Source organism: Mustela lutreola, chromosome 7 (assembly GCF_030435805.1).
Source record: "Mustela lutreola isolate mMusLut2 chromosome 7, mMusLut2.pri, whole genome shotgun sequence".
NCBI classification, from domain to species: Eukaryota; Metazoa; Chordata; class Mammalia; order Carnivora; family Mustelidae; genus Mustela; species Mustela lutreola.
The window spans coordinates 46,429,635-46,452,369 of record NC_081296.1 but is presented as its reverse complement, the minus strand read 5'-3'; the positions used below and the strand labels follow the sequence as shown (position 1 = coordinate 46,452,369).

General features: G+C 38.3%; 1 protein-coding gene across 8 annotated transcripts in view; it reads right to left on the bottom strand.

The window, feature by feature from the left end:
- Positions 1 to 19,935, bottom strand: part of RNF111 (ring finger protein 111) — a 97,269-nt gene extending 77,334 nt beyond the window's left edge. For 7 of the 8 annotated variants that reach the window (XM_059180640.1, XM_059180643.1, XM_059180645.1 and 4 more), the window contains exon 1: positions 19,562 to 19,935. The gene's annotated coding sequence lies outside the window, so the exon portion shown is untranslated. Of the gene's footprint in view, positions 1 to 19,221; positions 19,483 to 19,561 lie in introns of those variants that run through there. The other variant, XM_059180641.1, reaches the window with a different exon arrangement.
- Between the last annotated feature and the right edge of the window lie 2,800 nt (positions 19,936 to 22,735).

The following is a 22,735-nucleotide window of genomic DNA, read 5'->3' as shown; positions in this document are numbered from 1 at the left end:
ACTCCTCTCCCTTCAGTCACTTCCAAAGAAAGGACTAAGAAGGAAAAGAGAGTACTTTAAGGTGGAGCAAATAGTACCTTGGCCAGAGATCAAGGCTACTACTATAACTCATGTTGCTAACAGGGGTACTTCACCACTCTGGGACTCTTCCCGTAACCCATATCCCTAATCAAACCAGCGAGAAAAACATCAGGCAAACTCAAATTGAAGGACATTCTATAAAATTCCTGATAGTCCTCAAAACTGTTAAGATCATAAAAACAATGAAAAACAAAGACTGAAACCACAGGCGATTACATTCAAATAACATCCAGAGTTAAGTTAATAGTAATATACCAATGTTGGTTTCTTAGTTGTGACTGATGAGGGATAGGTAAGGATGTTAGCAAAAGAGGTAACTGCGTGAAGGGTACACATGAATTCTATGTATTCTATTCATTAGCTTTGTAACTTTTTTTTTCTTTCTTTTTTTAGAGGTGGGCAGGGGGAGAGGGAGAGGATCATAAGCAGGCTCCATGCTAAGTGTAGAGCCGGAGGAGAGCCTGAGATCATGACCTCAGCAGAAATTAAGAGTCACCTGCTTAACCTACTGAGCCACCCATGGTCCTCTCTTTGCAACTTTTCTGTAAATGTAAAACTACCGTAAAATAAAAGCTTTTCTGTTTTTGTTTACCCTATGGTAAGGGCACTAGGGCATTATATGTAAATTTATCCCAAGGAAATCCCTAAAAAGGGAGGAGACAGGTGAGAGTGATGACAGAGCTTAACCTGCTCTCCAACCTCACCAGCCCCTCACTACTGCCAATATCTCCAAAAATCTTACACAGGATTACTAGGGGAGGTGGAGAGAGGGGAGTCTAAAGCTGGAGCTACCAAAGAAAAAAAAAAGCTTTAAAATCTACATAATCTTCAACATTAACATTGAGGTCCTTCCCTCTCGCATCAGGTAGCACAGCTCAACTTCATTAACCTTCAGTACTAAGAAAAGAATTATAAGCTGTAATATACTTGAAAGCTAAAATGGAATAAAAACCAATCCCAAAACTTGACTAGAAATGTATCAATAATCAGCAATATAAAATGAGGTGTACAATTAAAAATGAGCCTACAAAATGCATTCCAAACTCTGTTTTTAGCCTTGGTTTCACATGAAAGCATAAAGCACATCCCCAAATGACATAAAGCTGGAAAGAGATCACATATACACTGAACGACAAAATCAGGACCTGAAAATAAAAGCTTAGAATAATTAGCAAAATCATTAAAAACAAACACTTTAATAAACATAAAATACTGCAACTAGCTTAACTTATATACAGCTAAAGATATATGGGCACCTGGGTGCCTCAGTTGGTTAAGCACAGGTCATGATCTCACGGTTCTGGGATCAAGCCAGTGTAGGGAGTCTGCTTCTCCCTCTGCCACTCTCCCTGCTTGTGTACCCAATCTCTCTCTCTCTCTCTCAAATAAGTAAATAAATAAAATCTTAAAGAAAAAAAAAAAAAACAGGGAGACACTTTTTTGTTTTGTTTTGTTTTTCTCTGAATAATTTTCCTGAAGTCAGTAACTGGGTAATATTCAGAGACATTCATTTACAAATCTTCCAAGTTCTTTGTCTAGTTCTATAAAAAGAGTAAATGATACAACCACCTTTTTTCAGACTCATACCCAAGTTTTCTGGTCTGAATTTATCAAATTTTAAAGACTTTTTCAGAGATCATCACCATCTGGTCACTTCATAAAAGTAGATCTACTAGCATCTTCTCTCACAGAGATAACCTCACAAGAATTATTCTCTAGCTATAACCTAAAAATTTGAACAAAGAAATCCTCCCAAAACTAATAACATATAAAGTAAAATGTATAACAGTAACACAAAGCACAGGAGTGGACCAAAGAGATTTAGGTTGTTTGATGTTTCTTATATGTGAAATAGGCTATTTTAAAAAATTGCTCATTTATTTATATATAGAGAAAGAAATCGCAAGTAGTGGGGGGAGGGGGACAGGAAGAAAGAGAATCTCAAGCAAGCTCCACGCTCACCATGGAGCCTGATGCAGGGCTCAATCTCACAACCTGAAGATCATTGACCCGAGCCAAAATCAAGAGTCGGATGCTTAACTGACTAAGCCACCAAGGCCCCCTGAAATAGTCTATTATTTCTTGAAGACAGACAGTGAAAAGTTAAAGATGCATAATGTAAACCCTAGATTAACCACAAAAGATAAAAAATAAGTACAGCTAATAAACCAAAAGTGGAGGGGCGCCTGGGTGGCTCAGTGGGTTAAGCCGCTGCCTTCGGCTCAGGTCATGATCTCAGGGTCCTGGGATCGAGTCCCGCATCGGGCTCTCTGCTTGGCAGGGAGCCTGCTTCTCTCTCTCTCTCTCTGGCTACCTCTCTGTCTACTTGTGATTTCTCTCTGTCAAATTAATAAATAAAATCTTTAAAAATAAATAAATAAATAAATAAAATTAAAAAAAAAAAAAACCAAAAGTGGAAATAAAATGTAATACAAAAAAAAAATTTTTTTAACTCAAAAAACTAAAAAACTAAAGCCCAAAGTAAATATGAAAAGGAAAATAAAGGGACAGAGAACAGATGGGAAAATAGAAAACACAGACCAAGATGACAGATTAAAACACAACTGTAACAAAACAGGGTACTATTGGCATAAAGATAGACTGGAGAGTCCAGAAATAGACTCATACATATCGTCAAGTAATTTTCAGTAAGAGTGCCAAGGTAATAGGAAAGGAATAGTAACAAATGGTGGTGGAACAACTGGTGAACCATGTGGGGAAAATTTAACCTCTACACCACACACTGGACAAAAAAATTAACTCAAAATGGATCAAGACTTAGTTCTAAAAGCTAAACGTTAAATTTCTAAAAGAAACATAGGCTAAACTATATGTAATCATACCATGGACAAAGGTCTCAAAGAACATAAATAGTACTACTCATTTTTTAAAATCCATTTAATTAAGTAATCTCTACACCCAACATGGGGCTTGAACTCATGACCCCAAGATCAAGAGGAACATGCTCTACCAAATGAGCCAAGTCAGGTACCCCTCGCACTATGCATTCTTTATATATCGCTAAACTAGACTTTATCAAAATGAAAATTTACTCTTCACAGATACCACTAAGAGAACAAAAAGGCAATGGGGTACCTGGATGGCTCAGATGTTTGAGCATCTGCTTTTGGCTCCAGTCATAATCTCTGTTCTTGAGAAGGAGCCCCATGTCAGGCTCCCAGCTTAAAAAAAGAATCTGCTTCTCCCTCTCCCTCTGCCTTTCCCCCTGCTTAAGCTATCACACTCTCTCTCTCAAATGAATAAATAAAATCTGAAGAAGAAGAAAACAAAAGGTAAGGTAGCAGACTAAATACAAAGGAAAATTGCATTTATGTGTAATTTATATGTATATATAAGTTGAATCCAGAACATAAGCAAACTCTTCCATTTTAATACAACCCCACCCAAAAAAATAGACAAATGATTTTTAACATTTTTCAAAACACATACACATGGCCCATGAGTATGTGAAAAAATGCTTTGTATCTTTAGTCATCAGGGAAATGCAAATTAAAACCACAATGAGATACAACTGCACACCCAATAAAAGACTAAAATTCTTAGACCAAAAACCGAACATTAACAAGGATGTGGCACAACTGCAACTCCACACATAACTCTTTGGTAGCTTCTAATAAAGTCATACATACATCTAACCTATGATCCAATAATTTCACACCTAGGTTTGAAAACACAGGTATACAAAAAATTTGTATGTGAATGTTCATAGCTTTACTCGTAATAACCAACAATTTGGGAAAAACGAATCTCCAACAAGCGAATAAACAAATTATGATATATTTTTAAAATTATTATTTTAAAATACAATAGGATACCAAAGAGCAGCAGCAAAAACAACAACAAAGAAGGAACTACTGATACAAGTAACATTATGGTTACATGGATATACACATTTGCCAAAACTCTGAATTGTACAGTAAAGATGTGTACCTTATACTCTATATAAAGTTATAGCTCAATTAAAGTGCTTTTAAAAATAGTTTCCCTATAGAAAAATAGGAATACACAGAGAAATTAAGCCCCAAAACACCATCTGAATAAAATATCATCATCCTTCTCTCTCTCTGACAAAGGCAATACCCAACAGAGATAAAAATATACCTGTCTCGGGGCACCTGGGTGGCTCAATTGGTTAAGTGTCTGCCTTCGGCTTAGGTCACAATTCCAGGGTCCAGGGATCGAGCCCCACATCGGGCTCCCTGTTTAATGGGGAGCCTGCTTCTCCCTCTCCCACTCCCCCTGCTTGTGTTCCCTCTCTCACTGTCTCTCTCTGTCAAATAAATAAATAAAACCTTAAAAAAAAAATATATATATATATATACATTTATATATATATATATATATATATATAAATGTGTATATATATATATATATATATACACCTACCTGTCTCTTCCTTAAAGGCAATACAGAAATACTGGCTAAGAGCTTACTTCTGGGCCACAGAAACTCTTTACTCCAATCCTAATAAACTCTCAAATGTGACATCTCCTAAATTTTGGAATTCTCTTTTCAGGTGACTCAAACCTCCTGATATAAACCCCTTAAACTCCATTCCTGCTGTTGAGTCTCTAGAAAGTTATGAACCACCCTATGCCCAAAACTCCTCATCTGAAGAATGGAAATATTCACCTTAAAGGGTTAAGACAAAATAATGTATGCATATGCTGGCTCTTATTATTACTTTTAAAGTTAAAAAGTCAACCAGCTTTTAGAAATCATCCAGGCAAAAAAAAGTCCACAAGCTTCCCCTGTTTTCTTTTCTTTTTTTGGGGGGGTGGCCTTCAATTCTTTTAGGTACACCTATGTCAAGCTAGTCTATCTTATTCAAATAAACTTTCAATTCCTCTTGAAGATCAGATCAAAACCCTGAATTTTTGTTTGTTTGTTTTAAGATTTTATTTATGTATTTGACAGTGAGAAAGAATACAGCAGAGGGACTGGCAGACAGAATGAGAGAGAGAGAGAGAGAGAGAGAAGCAGGCTTCCTGCAAAGCAGGGAACCCAATGTGAAGGTCCCAGGACCCTGGGATCATGACCTGAGCCAAATGCAAATGATTAACCTACAGAGCCAGTCAGGTGCCCCCAAACCCTGAATTGTTAATGCACCCAAAGCAAAGGGTAGAATAACAAAATAAATACAAATAAAACAAAAAACTAGATTAGGAAAGACAACAGCTGCCCTGAGAATGTAGGATCTAATGCAGTAAGCAAAACTGCCCAAGCAAACAATCTCTCCTTGGATGAAGCCAACAAGTTTATTTAAATAAAAGTTGTTTTTGCTCTTCCTGTGTGATTTAGGTCAAAATGTGTAACCTGGAGAATATTAGTTAAAGAATATCTAGGGGCGCCTGGGTGACTCAGTGGGTTAAAGCTTCTGCCTTCGGCTCAGGTCATGATCTCAGGGTCCTGGGATTGAGCCCCACATCGGGCTCTCTGCTCAACAGGGAGCCTGCTTCCCCCTCTCTCTCTGCCTGCCTCTCTGTCTACTTGTGATCTCTGTGTCTCTGTCAAATAAATAAATAAAATCTTAAAAAAAAAAATTAAGAGTATGTTCTAAAGAATAAGAACAAGAGTCATACAAGGAAAAAACCAGCAGAGTTACTGACACTTTTAATGAATGAAGAAGGTAAAGGCATACTGACTTGGATTAGGGAAAATACCTCCGGGTAGGGAGCACACCTATAATGTGAATTCAACAATGTGAAGAAAAAAACAATTTAAACTATGTAGATTATGCTTGCAATTCCGCTCAATAATTACATACCCAGAATGAACACAGAAAGATAAAATTTTACTATTCTCTAGTTGGTCTCACATCCCATGTGCCTCTCATGATATGAACATCTTGCTGTGCTGTCAGATTCTAATGTTTAGAGCCATTTATTTTTCCCACAACATGGACCATAAACACAGCCTACGACTTCATCTGGTGTTTAACAATGAAACATGATTCGCTTCAATACTAAAGGAAAAACAGGATATGTTGAACTTTGAGAGACTGTATGTCTATTTTTTATATTTTATGGGCAACTTTAGGGATTTCCAAGGTTATTTTGACTAAAGGGCATTTTTGTCTTCTTTGGATCTGTGTATTCTGACAGCAAAGTGAAAATCCTTGTGGCAAGAAACAAAAACAGTAAACTATTAGACAACTGAGGATACCAGTCTGGATTTATTATCCTCTATGCTAACGTCAGCCACTTTATTCAACAAACCATTTTTGGTTTTTTCGCTACTAATGACTGCTCAAAGTGATAATTAAGAAGACAGTTAAGGGACGCCTGAGTGGCTCAGTTGGTTAAGCAGCTGCCTTCGGCTCAGGTCATGATCCCAGCGTCCTGGGATCGAGTCCCGCATCGGGCTCCTTGCTCGGCAGGGAGCCTGCTTCTCCCTCTGCCTCTGCCTGCCATTCTGTCTGCCTGTGCTCGCTCTCTCCCCCTCTCCTCTGATAAATAAATAAAATCTTTAAAAAAAAAAAAAAAAAGAAGAAGACAGTTAAGAGGGCGCCTGGGTGGCTCAGTGGGTTAAGCCGCTGCCTTCGGCTCAGGTCATGATCTCAGGGTTCTGGAATTGAGTCCCGCATCGGGCTCTCTGCTCAGCAGGGAGCCTGCTTCCCTCTCTCTCTCTCTGCCTGCCTCTCCATCTACTTGTGATTTCTCTTTGTCAATAAATAAATAAAATCTTTAAAAAAAAAAAAAAAAGAAGAAGAAGACAGTTAAGATTCTATTCTATTCCAGAGAATATCATACTCTGGATAAATACAGTAATCCTAACCCTCATATGGATTACCATACATATAAAGCTAGCCTACACACATTTACTTATATACTTTCTAGGCAATCTTAAGAATTTTGGTTTTGGTATACATACACTATGAGTTCTTCCTGTTGGGGATAATCAGGAAAAGAGACATATGAGGATTAATAAAAATGACGGAAGAGAAAAGAAAAATATTTGAAACTGAAGCCCGTTCAAGATAAAGGAAAATGACTGAAATTAAGTCCAGGCCTTAGAACTGTCATCCAGAACTGCTATCCGTGGGGAAAACTACTCATTCATGCGGGAATAAAATGGGGAAATCCAAGAGTCTAAGAAGAATGATCAACTCCATGATGGCAAACAGGTTACACACAAGTTAGGTTATCCAAATTTTTTCTATCCCAAGCATCTGGGATAGAAATGTCAGAATCTGGAAATGTCACCCAGGTAACAGATATAATTTTGCAGTGGCTTATTAATATTTTAGAATATATAATATTACTGATAATACATTAGCTACTATTTATGCAGTTACTGTTTTCACTCAAAAAAATATTTATTGAGAGCCTATTAGAATGTAGCTGTTGTAGGCACTGGGATTGGCCTTGAACAGGATACAGCAAGTCTTTGTTCTCATGAAAATCCATGCAGATGAGAACAAAGCATAAGTAGACAGTCAAGATAATTTTAGAGAAAAAATTGTGCTATTACAATTTTACAAATGGTAAAAGATGAACATCAACAGGCTCCTAGGAAGCTGAAGACCTGAATCATGAGAAAGAACAAGCCACCAGTTCACCACACCACACAGTGTAGAGGAAGAGCCTTTCTAGCAGAGGAAACAGTAAAGAAAGATCCTGTGGCAGGAAGAGGCCCAACATCTGCAAACAACAGAAAGGAGAGTGAAAGGAAAGGGAGATGGCACACAAAAGGATCAGAAATGGTCAAGGACTAGATCAGGAGGCCTGTACGAACTACGTGCCATGTTTTTATTCCATTTTATCCTCACTAAAAACTATTATCTCCAAGGAACTAAGAATTATAAAAGGAGGTCTGACATACAAACATTTGGATTTTAATTCTTACATAAGTTGCTGGGTTTGGTCTCTCATTTTTAAAATAAATGTATAGTTATGTGGGATTTCATATGTTCACTTAACACTTCATTTTCCATGACATTATTTTCACATAAGACTATTGTGTAATTCAACCACTACTTCTTCTATTTACCATGGAGATTTCTGGAACTTAGCTTCCACAGTGGGAGAATGCTAAAGGTCTACTAAAATGGAAATAACTGGGGTGCCTGGGTGGCTCCGTCGTTAAGCATCTGCCTTCGGCTCAAGTCATGATCTCAGGGTCCTGGGTTCAAGCCCCACATCAGGCTCCCTGCTCAGCAGGAAGACTACTTCTCCCTCTCCCAGTCCCCGTGCTTGTGTTCCCTCACTCGCTGTGTCTCTGTCAAATAAATAAATAAGAAAAGGACCAAATAAGAGAATAAGAGAAGGACCAAATACTATGGAAAAACAGAAGGGACAGCCGTTGATTCTACAGGAGAAACTTCACAGAAGTTAAAGAGCTGGTCCCTAGAAGTAGAATTTCCTCAATTGGAGAAGAATAAAAGCACAGCAAAGGAATGGCAGGCAGGAAGGTGGTTACAAAAATAGATGCTTTATTTTAAACAATCAAAATTCTCTTTATTCTCCCAGATGTACATAGCTAAAGTGGTCTGACCTATTCCTCCCCTTTCCGTTTTATTATTATCAAAAAATATTTTTTAAGTCTAGTTGACAGAATGTAACATTAGTTTCAAGTGTACAACATAGTGATTCAATCTCTCCATCTCTTTAGCTTACCACAAGTGAAGCTACTATCTGCCACCATACAATGCTATTACAGTATCACAGACTATGTTCCCTATGCTGTACCTTTTATTCCTCTAACTTGCTCATTCCATAATTGGAAGACTGTATCTCCCACTCTTCTTCACCCATTTTGTCCCTCCCCTCAAGCAACCATCAATATATTTATACATCTGATTCTGCTTTTGTTTATATGTTTCTTTTGGTTTTTAGATTCCACATATAAGTGAGATCATATGGTATTTGTCTTTCATGACTTATTTCACTTAGCATAATATCCTCTAGATCCATCCATGTTGTTGCAAGGAGCAGGACCTCATATTTTATAGCTGCATAGTATTCCATAAGATGGCCAGTTTTATCTCACAGTACATAGAGTTCTTTAAAGCAATGTGATGTCAAGGGGCACCTGGGTGGCTCAGTGGGTTAAAGCCTCTGCCTTTGGCTCGGGTCATGATCTCGGGGTCCTGGGATGGAGCCCTGCATCAGGCTCTCTGCTCAGCCAGGGAGCCTGCTTCCTCCTCTCTCTCTCCCTGCCTCTCTGCCTACTTGTGATCTCTGTCTGTCAAATAAATAAATAAAATCTTAAAAAAAAAAAAAAAAAAAAAGAAATGTGATTTCACAGGGGCACCTGGGTGGCTCAGTTGGTTAAGCAAATGCCTTCAGCTCATGTCATGATCCTAGAGTCCTGGGATCAAGTCCCACATTGGGATCCCTGCTTGGCAGAAAGTCTGCTTCTCCCTCCGACCTCCCCCTTCTCATGCGCTCTCTCTCTCAAATAAATAAATAAAATCTTCTTTTAAAAAAAAGAAAAAAATGTGATTTCACAGAAAATACAATCAAACCCATGGTAACAGTCATTCTATAGATGTTCTGCAATAAAAATCTTACATGACATGATTTTCTTCAGCTAATGACTACTTTATATTAAAAAAAAAAAAAAAAACTAGCCGTCAAAAACAAAAAACAAAAAACAGGGGCACCTGGGTGGCTCAGTGGGTTAAGCCTCTGCCTTCGGCTCGGGTCATGATCCCAGGGTCCTGGGATCGAGCCCCACATCGGGCTTTCTGCTCTGCAGGTAGCCTGCTTCCTCCTCTCTCTCTGCCTGCCTCTCTGCCTACTTGTGATCTCTGTCAGATAAATAAAGAAAAAATCTTTACAAAAAAAAAAAAAAAACAGCTGTCATGGTAGATTTAGACTTTGTAAAGTAAACCTATTTACAAACCTAGTTACATGTGTATTTTTTCACATATTCAGACATGATTTGGGGGCACCTGGGGACTCAGTCAGTTAAGCACCCAACTCTTGAATTCAGCTCAAGTCATGATCAAGGTCGTGAGATCAAGCCCCATGTGAGGCTCCAGACTAGGCATGGAGCTTGCCTAAAGACAAGCTAAACTAAAGGGAGTTCTCTCTCCCTTTACCTCTGCTTTCCCCATTCCCCACAAAGGCACTGGCTTGCGTGCACTCTCTCTCTTAAAAAAAAAAAAGAAAAAAAAAAAGAGAGAGAGCGAGCGAGCGAGCGAGAATATTTAAAAAATAAACAAATGTGATTTTACACTAAAAGTTGGAGAGCCTATTTCTATATCGATAATGTAACTTGCTCCTGATATTTATCAAAAGCAAAAGTTCATATTTTGTTTAAACATATTAAATTACACAAATAACTTTATCTCAGATTTCCTTGCAATCCCCACTAAATGAAAAAAACTTAATTCTCTTTCTCTCACACACACAGAATCTAATAGCAACAAAGATTATCTCTTTGTTGCTATTAGATTGATAACGACAAAATCTAATCATCTGACCAACAGCAACTCCAAAAAGAGAATGGAAAAAAGAAAATGACGGAAGTCATGAAAGCTAATACAAGAATATTTCTTTTTTTTTTTTAAGATTTATTTATTTATTTATTTGACACAGAGAGAGGGGTGTCACAAGCAGGCAGAGAGGCAGGCAGAGAGGGGGAAGCAGGCTCCCTGCCGAGCAGAGAGCCCGATGTGGGCTCAATCCCAGGACCCTGAGATTATGACCTGAGCTGAAGGCAGAGGCTTAACAGAGTGCCTTAACCCAGGCACCCCAAGAATATTGCTTAAAATTGAAGGACCTAAGCCCTTGCTCCCGATGTCCTCAGAGATCACCATTCTCATCCACTCCACTCCAGCAACAACAGCTTCTTGGCTTTTCCTTGAGCAAAGTACAGCTATTACTACCTAATCTGCCCAGAATGATTGTCCCCCAGAGAGCCAGAAGGATCTCTCACTTGCTTCCTTTCCGTCTGTGCTCAAATGTTTCCTTGTCCTTGAGAGGATCCCTAATCACCATATATTTAAAAAGTGAACCCCACCCCCATCTTCTCTTTCCAGCTCAGTTATTTCCATAATCACTATTGGTTAATATTTCCTTGTTTTCCCAACAGAGCCTAGTCTGTTTTCATCATTACCATGTGCCTCAAAGCTTAGAACTCACAGTTAATATTCAATAAATATATGCTGAATTATTACTTAAAACAATCTAAAATTGTGACACAACTACAATGGGAGAAAAAAGAAGAGTGGACTCCTTTTCCATTAGAGGTCAAAAGATAATGCAGAAGATAACTACACAGCAATTCTCAAACTTTTTGATCTGTAAACCCTTTATCCTCTTAAAAGTAAGTGAGAATCTCCCAAAAGCTTTAAATATGTAGGTTATATTTATTAATATTAAAAATAAAATTGGTAAATGCTGAAAGATTTTTCAAAAACAGTAATATGTAAACCCATTACATGTTAATATTAAGTAACATTTATGAATATAGTTTTTCAAAAAAGTTACTAAGAATAACACTATTACACAACTTTGCTAATCTCTTTAATGTCTGAATAGAAGAAACCTGGATTCTTAAATACGTTTCTGTATTCAATCTAGTAAGAAATCCACCTTCACTCATGTATGTAGTTTAAAAAGAGAAGTGTCTTTAATAACTTATTCAGATACTGTGCATGTTATTCTTTGATATTATCTCCAAACTTAATAAATGTAATTTTGTAAATGTTACTTGCAGTGTTGAATCTGCTACCTTATCTATGAAACTTCATACCATCTCATTAAAAATCTACTGATTTATCTTGCCCCCTAAGTAGACCTTTCATACACAGCATGATTTTGTAATATCATGCATTGGTCATATGAAAAAAGTTGGTCCATGAAGTTATGCCTATCTTCCAGACACTGACACATTTAATTATATGATAGCCAAAAAAAAAAAAAAAATCACATTTGTTAATATCCCTATCAATTTCATCAAAAAGGCCTTGAAAAGCTGCCAGGCTCATAGTGGCAGATATGTTTTCCAAAATTCTAAATTTTTGTTTGAAAGCCTTAATTGTATCTTGGTACTAATTTTCCATCAGTTGTTTTCCCTAAGGTGACAGGCTCACTCCATTTATTTTTGAGTACATACATACAAATACCCAAGTTTAAATGACTACAGTTTGTCATTCCTTCAAGTAAAAAAATGGTTCCATTAAAAAAAAAAAAAAAAAAAAGCAACTAAGTTTGCTAGTTCAGCCTGCAACTCAATCACACACGTATTTTTCTTTAAGGCAAGCATAATTTAAGATGGGGGAAATATAACATTCTTCTCATTCTATCACATGAAATATTAAAAAGACAGGGCGCCTGGGTGGCTCAGTGGGTTAAGCCGCTGCCTTCGGCTCAGGTCATGATCTCAGGGTCCTGGGATCGAGTCCCGCATCGGGCTCTCTGCTCAGCAGGGAGCCTGCTTCCTCCTCTCTCTCTCTCTGCCTGCCTCTCTGCCTACTTGTGATCTCTCTCTGTCAAATAAATAAATAAAATCTTTAAAAAAAAAAAAAAAAAAGAAATATTAAAAAGACAGGCACTCAAGGGTCAAGATTAATAAAATTAACAGATTTTACTGCTTTATAAAGGACATTCTTTTAAAAACTGGGGTTTTTTTCATGGTTTTCTTTTTTTTTTTTAAGATTTTACTTATTTATTTGACATAGTGAGAGAGACTGAGAGAGGAGAGGGAATACAAGTGGGAGAGGAAGAAGCAGACTCCCCGCAGAGCACGGAGCCTGATGTGGGGGCTCAGTTCCAGGACCCTGGGATCATGACCTGAGCCAAAGGCAGACGCTAAACTACTGAGCCACCCAGGCACCTCTCATGGTTTTCATTCTTAAATGAAACTGGTTTTGTAAATGTGTAGTAATGAAAAATACAAGGACTATTAGTACAGTCTTAGCCACTGTCTTAATAGGCATTACAGGGCCAGCAGTTTTGCCCATCACTGTGTTTGCTATCAATGCAAATGTCAACACAGTTAAGTAGTGAAGAACGTAGTATCACTATCAAATAGTTTCAACCCAGCTGACCTTCTGAATACCCCCTCAAGAGTACAGAGACCACCACATTCTGAGAACCGCTGCTCGGGATACATATAAAATATTAAGAGGAGATATATCTCCAGGGAAAAGAATTGGACAATAGGAAGACAGGGATGGCAAGGAAACTTATTTTTTCCCTGTACACCCTTTGTACTTATGACTTTGGTTCCATTTGTATTGCTTTTATCTTTATAAATTAAATATTTAAAATAACAACAACAACAACAAAAAGGGACGCCTGGGTGGCTCAGTCAGTTAAGTGGCTGCCTTTAGCTTGGGTAATGATCTCAGCATCCTGGGATCGAGTTCCACATCGGGTTCCTTGCTCCAAGGGGAGCCTGCTTCTCCCTCTGTCTCTGCCTGCCATTCTGCCTTCCTGTGCTCTCTCTGTCTCTCTGACAAATAAATAGAATCTTTAAGGAAAAAACAACAATAATAACAAAACTAACATCACAAGTAACTAACTAGACATATAAGCATACTATTTAGAAATACGAAAGTAAATACCAGGAAAAAAGTCTTAGGAGCTGAAAGTGTTTCCACTTACAAACTGGAACTAGGGGATTAGGAGGAATAGCTTAGACTACGGTTTTTCATTATAATGAATATTGTGGAACTGACTTTTGAAACCACGTACATATTAATTGTTTCAAAAATTAACTGGTTAGGGCGCCTGGGTGGCTCAGTGGGTTAAGCCGCTGCCTTCGGCTCAGGTCATGATCTCAGGGTTCTGGGATCGAGTCCCACATCAGGCTCCATGCTCAGCAGGGAGCCTGTTTCCTCCTCTCTCTCTCTCTGCCCGCCTCTCTGCCTACTTGTGATCTCTCTGTGTCAAATAAACAAATAAAATCTTTTTAAAAAAAATTAACTGGTTAAAAACCATTCAAAATGGTTTGGGGGTCTTGGTGGCTGCTCTTCTTTGGGGCCATCCTGCACCTAAGGCAGGAAGATGGTGGCATCAAGGAAGACAAAAAAGGTCTCTGGAGTCCATCAACTCCAGACTCCAACTCATTATGAAAAGTTTAAAGTACTTGCTGCAGAACAAGCAGACTCTGAAAACGATCAGACATGGCAAAGCAAAACTGGTTATCCTCGCCAACAACTGCCCAGCCCCTAGGAAATCTGAAATAGAAAACTATCCCATGTTGGCCAAAACTGGTGTCCATCACTACAGTGTCAATAATACTGAACTGGGTACAGCTTGAGGAAAATACTACAGAGAATGCACAAGGGCTATCATTGATCCAGGTGACTGATATTAAAAGCATGCCAGAACAGGGCGCCTGGGTGGCTCGGTGGGTTAAAGCCTCTGTCTTCAGCTCAGGTCAGGATCCCGGTGTCCTGGGATCGAGCCCCACATCGGGCTGTCTGCTCTGCAGAAAGCCTGCTTCCTCCTCTCTCTCTCTCTGCCTGCCTCTCTACCTACTTGTGATCTCTGTCTGTCAAATAAATAAATAAAATCTTTAAAAAATAAAAAATAAAAAAATAAAAGCATGCCAGAACAGACTGGCGAAAAGCAAATCACACAAAATTTTTCTTTAATAACACCTGCCAGAGCCTGTTTAAAAAAACCAAAACCAAAACCAAAATATTGTCTGGAAAAATACTTACAAGTGAGGTTTAAAAGATAAAGAAAGAAAAATAAAAGATAAATAAATAAAGCAAATACCCATGCTGCACTAAGTGAGAGAATGACTGTGAAACGTAACAAGCTGCAACAGTTAACTTTTTGAAATAATGTGCCTATGAGTTTCTACTCATATATGAAATATTATTCTGTATCATAATAAAACTTTTCATTTAAAAGGCTAATTAAAAAACAACAATTTCCTTCAAACCAGAATGATGACTTAGTTAAAAATAAGTACGGGGACACTTGGGTGGCTCAGCTGGTTAAGTGTCTACCTTCAGCTCAGGGGATTCAAGTCCCACATCAACTCCTTGCTCAGTGGGGAGCCTGCTTCTCCCTCTGCCTGCTGTTCCCCTTGCTCGTATGCTCTCTCTCTCTCTGACAAATTAATAAATAAAATCTTTAAAAAGAAAAAATTATGTAAACCTTACATCATTTTTAACAGTTAAGTGGTTAAACACTCTACATACACAATGTAACACAAAGTAACATTTTTTTCTATTTCATTTGATCATAATTAAGATCAAACCAGAACTTAAAATATAATAAATTCCTACATTTTATAGTTACTTCACAAATAAAATCTCCAAAGAAATATAAATCCATTATCAAAATCTAATTTAAGTTTCTCAGAGGATGTCCTGATCCAGGAAATAAGAGATTATTTCTATATATAAACAGTTAACTCAAAAGCGAATTGGACTCCCCACTAAAAAGGAGGGGCCATCTCAGAGAACAGCTGATTCCAAGACCGAAACATGAAAGATGTAAGAGGAGTATGAACATCTTGCTGTGCCAGAAAGAAAGGAAATACTCACAAAAAATTGTCTGTCAAAAAGACACAGGAGCTATGGTGGAGAGGCTCCCACTGGACAAATGTGTGACAATCTAAGCATTAAAATTAATAAAGACAGTAACAGATTATAATTCATTGGATAAAATAGGAAGTACATAAGTCGATACTGATAATAGATAAAAGAATTCTTCTTCTATACAAGAGAAGGCCTACTGATAAGGCAGAGGAGATAGAAGAGTTTGAAACAAGCATTCTGCAACCATCAAAGTAAAAATCAGGGCAGGCAAGAATCATCAGTGGATGCTTATATAAACATAATATCATTATCATCCCTGACAAAATTAATAATAATTCCTTGATATCATCTAATATCCATTCAGATTCCCCCAAAGTGTTTCAAAAATGTTTTCCAAAAAAAGTGTCTCTACAATTGATCTGAGTGAGGATTTAAGCAAGGTCAACAAATTACATTTGGTTGCTATACATAAAATATTTTTAACCTTCCTTTTTACATTGTCTATCAGCAATTATGAAAAGGCCTAACACACAAACCAGTTTACACCTGTAAATTCTCTGAAATTAAACACAACCTAACGTACTTGCTGTTCCTTTTGTTTGCATGATTCCTCCAGATTACCAGTATAGCTGATTCTTTCTAGTTACTGATCACAAATCAAATTATCACCTCTAAAAAGAAGTTGGGCCCTCCCTAACCATTTAATTCACAGTAGAGCTCAATCTCCATTCATCATTACATGGTCCTCTTTTCTTCATGGCACTCAGCACTACCTCAAACTATTGTTTATTATGTTTCCCCCAGTAGAATGTCCACTCCCTGAAGGCAGAGTGCATTCTTCACTGAAGACCAAGAACAATGCTGAGAACATGAGACATTCAATAAATACATACTGTGTAACTAAATAATAACTAAATAATAATGCAGCACCTCCACTTAAAATGTAAGTTCAACTTAGTATTTGTTTTTAAACACCTGTAGACCACTCCACATGTAATGGTTATGAGCTGCATACCTGTAGAAACCTGGGCCAGCTGTTACCAAGAATCAGTGGGATGCAGGAAAGAAAGAACAGAGGTATAAGGCATGCAAATGCAATTCTGGACTTTGACCAATAATTACAGGTTTCTGGAAGAAAAGTTATTCAGGATGATTTAAAAAGCATTACCAGAAGTAAAATCAAGTTTCAACTTTCTGTATAATATGAGAGCTATTAAATCACATATAATATCTATAATGGGACAGAAGCACATCTAGAATAATAAAAATGGCTTTATCATAGTTCTCCCTCCCCTAATATAAATAGGAAGGAATTTAACTCAGTATAGCACTTCTTTTTGGGAACTGGATCATGATGAATACACCAATAGGTACCAAAAGCACCTAATCAAAAATATAAACCATTGAATTTGGGATCTAGAGAAAACAAGAAAACCATCCTACACTTCTCATTTAACAATTGAGAGGATCTAAAGCTAAGGATGATTACCAGTAACGTCACAAATCTAATGAACAGCAAGCAATGCTAGATATAAAGTTCAGACCTCCAGGGCACCTGGGTGGCTCAGTGGGTTAAGCCTCTGTCTGCCTTCAGCTCAGGTCATGATCCCAGGGTCCTGGGATCAAGTCCCACATTGGGCTCTCTGCTCAGCAGGGAGCCTGTTTCCTCCTCTCTGCCTGCCTCTCTGCCTACTTGTGATCTCTGTCAAATAAATAAATAAAATCTTAAAAAAAAAAAAAATTCAGATCTCCAAACTAGGGACTCTTCCACAGGATAATGTCATCCTAGAATGTTAATGTCAAGCTACTAACATATTTAATCACTATCATTTTTCATACTGTCACTTCTTTTTTTCCCACTGAAGTCCTAGCTCAGAGGGGGAAAGTCAAACAGGATGCATACAACTATGCTCTAAGAAAACCATGTTACAGAAACCCCTCTTTGGAAAAATAATAAAACGTCTCAAAAAATCTAATTAGCTTGATTACATCAGTTTTTAATCCCACTTTAAATTTTATAATGAAAATACCTGCTGACCATTCCTTTACTCTAAACATGTAAACTATTATTCTCTTATTTTATACACAGGTATAGGTATTTCTCAATTTTATCTGTAGAAATAAAGTACTGAAATGAAATTTGTCAAGGGGTGACCTCCACTATGATAGACTTTTCACCACAATAAAATTATTTTGATAACATCTTTCTTCAAAAACCAACTCCAGGGACGCCTGGGTGGCTCAGTTGGTTAAGCAGCTGCCTTCGGCTCAGGTCATGATCCCAGCGTCCTGGGATCGAGTCCCACGTCGGGCTCCTTGCTCAGCAGGGAGCCTGCTTCTCCCTCTGCCTCTGCCTGCCATTCTGTCTGCCTGTGCTCGCTCTCTCTCCCCTCTCTCTCTGATAAATAAATAAAATCTTAAAAAAAAAAAAAAAAAAAAAAACAACTCCAGTGAAAGAACATGCAAGTGACCAACAAGCACCAACAGGAAAAAAGTAACAGAAAGAGCCACACATACAAGATGCAGTACCTCTGCAAACAAGGAGTCTCCACTCTTCCCGGTTTTTTCTGTAATATTGTTCAGACCAATTCACAAACACCCTCACTAGTTTTTAGAATACTATTCTGAATCTTAAACAGCAAACAAATGAGCAGGAGAAAGATATCATTTGCCCAAGGTTAAATGACAAGAGGAGAGCAAAAGTAAAATAATTAAAGGCTTAAAAAAAAATTAAAAGATTTCAGAGTAAGAGGGCTGCTTCTCATCCTGTTTTGTCTCACAAAGGCAACCAAAGACTACTGTTAATATGAAAAGCAACATAGTTTATATTGACATGAAAATTTTTACTAAAAACCACACAGTAGTAACAAACTATCTACATGTAGATCTTCACCACAATAAAGCTAAAACTAATATTAGAGAACTTCTATGTAATATCGAAATCACATTCTAACATTTGAAAGCAATCTCTCTCTCTCTCTCTCTCTCTCTCACACACACACACACACACACACACACACACACACGGGGGAGGAAATGGAACCTTAGCTTATCTTTTCCCCAGGCTGTTCTTTCTGGTTGAAAAGGACCCTAAACCAAACAAATTAAACATAAAAATACCAAGTGAAATAAACTTTGAACTAAGTCAGGTTCAAAAGCTAAAAGAACTGTAAAATGAAGTCTATGTCAGCTGGCATCTTACCACTCCAAAGAGTTCTAAATTCATACTCCACATAAATCAAGAAACAGGAAAGCACACAATACAAAGGAGTCGCCTCACAGTACCAACATGAACAAATTAAAAGAATACCCTATACTTCCCGGTATTTTTTTTTTTTAAGCGCTAAAACTCAGATTTGTGTTAAGAAGTATCTGTAAAGATCTATTATAACCTATTTGAAAATTATCGTGACAAACCTCTGTGTCCACAGAACTGAACAGACATTTCCACTACAGCCTTGCCTCTGACTCTGACAAATTATTTAAGGACAATAATAAAATACTGAGGTTCTTTCTTAACGACCAACAAACCAACTCTACACAAAAATCTGACGCGTCTGTATTTCTGCTGTTCCGCGGACGTTTCCCTGAACACATAAGAAGGCAACTCCCTAACAGTCAGGGCTGACTTAGCGCCCTCCAACACCCCGGCTGCGGGTTACCTTCATCACTCCATTGTCAAATCGCACTCCCACGCCTCAGTCCTCAGCCCCCTTCCTAGACTCCCGGGAGAGTCCAAAGAGGGAAAGAAATCCCCTCACCCACACTCCTTTACTGTGGGGTGTGGGGTGTGTCTGTAGACGAACGCTTTGCTCAAACACAATTAATTCTACTGCGGAGACCCAGACCCTAAATCACTGAGGAGCCAGCGGTAACCGGCCGGTCGCCGACCCCAGCCTTCCGCGGCCGCAGCCCTTCCTCTTTCTCCCCTCCAGGCCGGCCCCTCCCCCGTTGCGCGCACGCGCGGCTTCCAATCGATCCCCTCCCCCCTAGTCCCCTCACCTTAGTCATTAGCTACCCTCTTCCCAGAGTCCGGGAAAAACTGGCCCAGGAAGGAAGACAGGAGATGGAAGAAGGGAAGAGGATGCGTCGAGAGCCAGTGATCTGCGCCCCAGATCTCGGCCTAATAGGCCCCTATAGTCAAGAGCTACGTCTGTCACCGCCACCAAACCGTACAAGCGGCAGCGCCTGGTTCGGCCCAGTTCACACGGCTTGGGTTCAGAATGCCTGATTTGACCCCACAAGAGCTCCTTCCCCGAAAGTGTGGGCGTTTCTGTGCTGCGCAGACCCAACACCTCGCCACCGTCGCCGCCACTGCTGCTGTTCTCCTGCCGCCGCTGCCGCTGCCGCCGCCTAACCAATCCCTCCTCTACCGAGCGAGCACGACACTCAGAGTCTTTACGACAGTTCGGAAAGTGAGAGCGCAGTAGCGTTCACGCCTCCATCTGTTTCTGCGCCTGCTCAGCTTCTTGTTTCTCAATGTCCCGCCCCTTCTTACCCAGCCCTCCCCCTTTGTATTCGCTTTATGAAGTCTATTAGCGAAGCAGAACGGTTTAATACAGCTCATTATTTTGTTTTTCTTGCTGACTGTGTTCTACATTTACGCAATATACTATTTCTTGGCTAATTTCTTCGTAACTTAAAAAAATACACCTAGCCACAGAATTATTGATTATAGTTATGGTACAATTGAACAAAAACATCACGGTTTACCGTCTTTGACAAGAAAATGATACCCAAATCATACTTGCTAATGATATAAAGATCACAGCACTCCGCTCTCAAAGTGAATTTGCTTCCAGCACCACATTAAAGGTAGTAATAGATATCCTGGGAAATGACTGCACAATCACATACCCCTTCTTAATTATTTTATGAAAAATAAGGAGATAGCAAATGCTTCATTATGTGCCTTGGGGGATGCAGGCAAGGAGAATGCAGACTTTCGAATCAGTCATACAGACTCCCTTTCAAATCCGGATGATGCCAATAAACAGCAGTCTGATTTATTAGACCTTTATAAATCTTTCCCAAAAAATTAAATGTCAATTATACAACCTTAAAAATAAAAGTGTATCTTAAACCAAAAAAATTGTTTCCTTCTCTATAAATTGAGATAACATTTACCTCAAAGGGTTCTTCTGAGATTAAGTTTATAAAATAAGTTTATAAATGGAAACATTTATTTCCAATTAAATGTTCAATAAACATTAATTTCCTTCCTTTGTCATCAACTATCATTTTCAATATGCTTTCTTTTGTTCACTCATATTCTCCCTATTGTTCTGTGAATAAAATATTTTAAAATAATAATAATAAACCAGAAAGGATTGCAGATTGTGTGGGAAAACTGGTAGAGCATTGCACTAGGAAATTTTCTCAATCCTCCTATTTTCTGTCTCTAAGTATAAAATTTTGCCTGAACCATCTTATCTACTGCCATGATTTCAATTGTTATTGACCCCTGACTTCTCAATGTTATGTATTTCCAGAACTACATTTCCAGACCTAACCTTTTTCCTCAAGCTATTGACCTATGTTCTTCAAAATGGTAGACACGACCCACATGTAGCTATTGAGCACTTGACATGTGGCTAGTACACATTGAGAAGTGCTGCAAGTGAAAAATATCTATGCAATTCAAAGATACAATATAAAAAAATTTATAAAAATTTGAATAATTTTTAATACTCATTAAATGTTGACATGATATTTTGGATATATTGAGGTAAATCAGCGGTTCTCAATCTGGTACAGTTTTGTGTCCCCACTTTGGGTTGCTTAGCAGTATCTGGAGACATTTTTGGTGTTCACAACTTCAGGGAAGGATGACTACTGACGTCTACTAACAAGAGACCAAGACATCTCTTCCCCGAAAGTGTGGGCGTTTCTGTGCTGTGCAGACCCAACACCTCGCCAATGAAGGATGCTAAACATCCTTCAATGCACAGGTCAGCCCTCCACAACAAAGAATTTCCCTGGCTTAAAATGTTAATAGTACAGTTGAGAAATGCTGGGGTTAAATAAAATAAACTATTAAAGTTAATTTACCTGTTCTTTTTTTGCTTTTTAAAAATATAACTATTATAACTTTCAAAGTTACATTTGTAGCTCACATTATATTTCTTTTGGACAGTGCTACTGATCTAGATCCATACAGCTATTTTACTTGATGTGTCATTTCCACTTTAATGTACCACAGTCATCTCTAACACATCATGTTGAAATAATTAAATAAATAAATGTAGTTATATTGTATTTACATGCCATACATTTCAGTCTTCCCTGTCTCAGTCAATAAGACCAAGTTAACTAACTAGAAACCCAAAAGTCATCTTTGACTATTCTCTCTTCCTCCCTATCTCTAATCAGTAAGTCGTTCTAATTCTGTCTCTGTAATATCTCAAATATTTAAAATGGACCCATTCCTCTCAATACTCTACACCAGTCCAGGTCTTTAGTATCTTTAGTTTCAAGCAGACATTGTATTCTAAGGGCACACACCAAATACATGATCACTGTCTTACTTGCAGTCTTTTCCAAGACCCAGAAAACAAAGCTATTATTTACACTATAATGTGGAAGGGACAGGATGGTGTAATAGTGCTCTAAGAACACAAAGATGGAACACCATAGTCAACCCAAGAGGAAGTGATGTTTAAACTAAATTTTGCAACATAAATGAAAACAGTTAAATTAAGCAAATAGAGAGGACATTCCAGGCAGAAAGATTAATACATGCTAAGGTACAGAAACAGCATGAAGCAAATTCTCTAGTAGGATCTACTAAATGTGTCATGCAGAGAAACTATTCAGAGATGAGGAAAGAAACGTAGAAAGAAATGGGTTATGGGGGAGCCTGGGTGGCTCAGTCATTAGGCGTCTGCCTTCAGCTCAGGTCATGATCCCAGGGCCCTGGGATCGAGCCCCACATAGGTCTCACTGCTCAGTGGGAACCCTGCTTTCCCTCTCCCACTCCCCTTGCTTGTGTTCTCTTTTGCTGTGTCTCTGTCAAAAAACAAAAACTTAAAAAAAAAAAAAAAAGAAATGGATTACGTATGGTTGTTTTTGCTAGGATGAGGAGTTTTAACTCTTTAATGCTTAAGACTATGGGAAGCCATAAAGGGAAACCAACCAGAGAAAAAAACAATCAGATGACTATTAGATACAGCATTA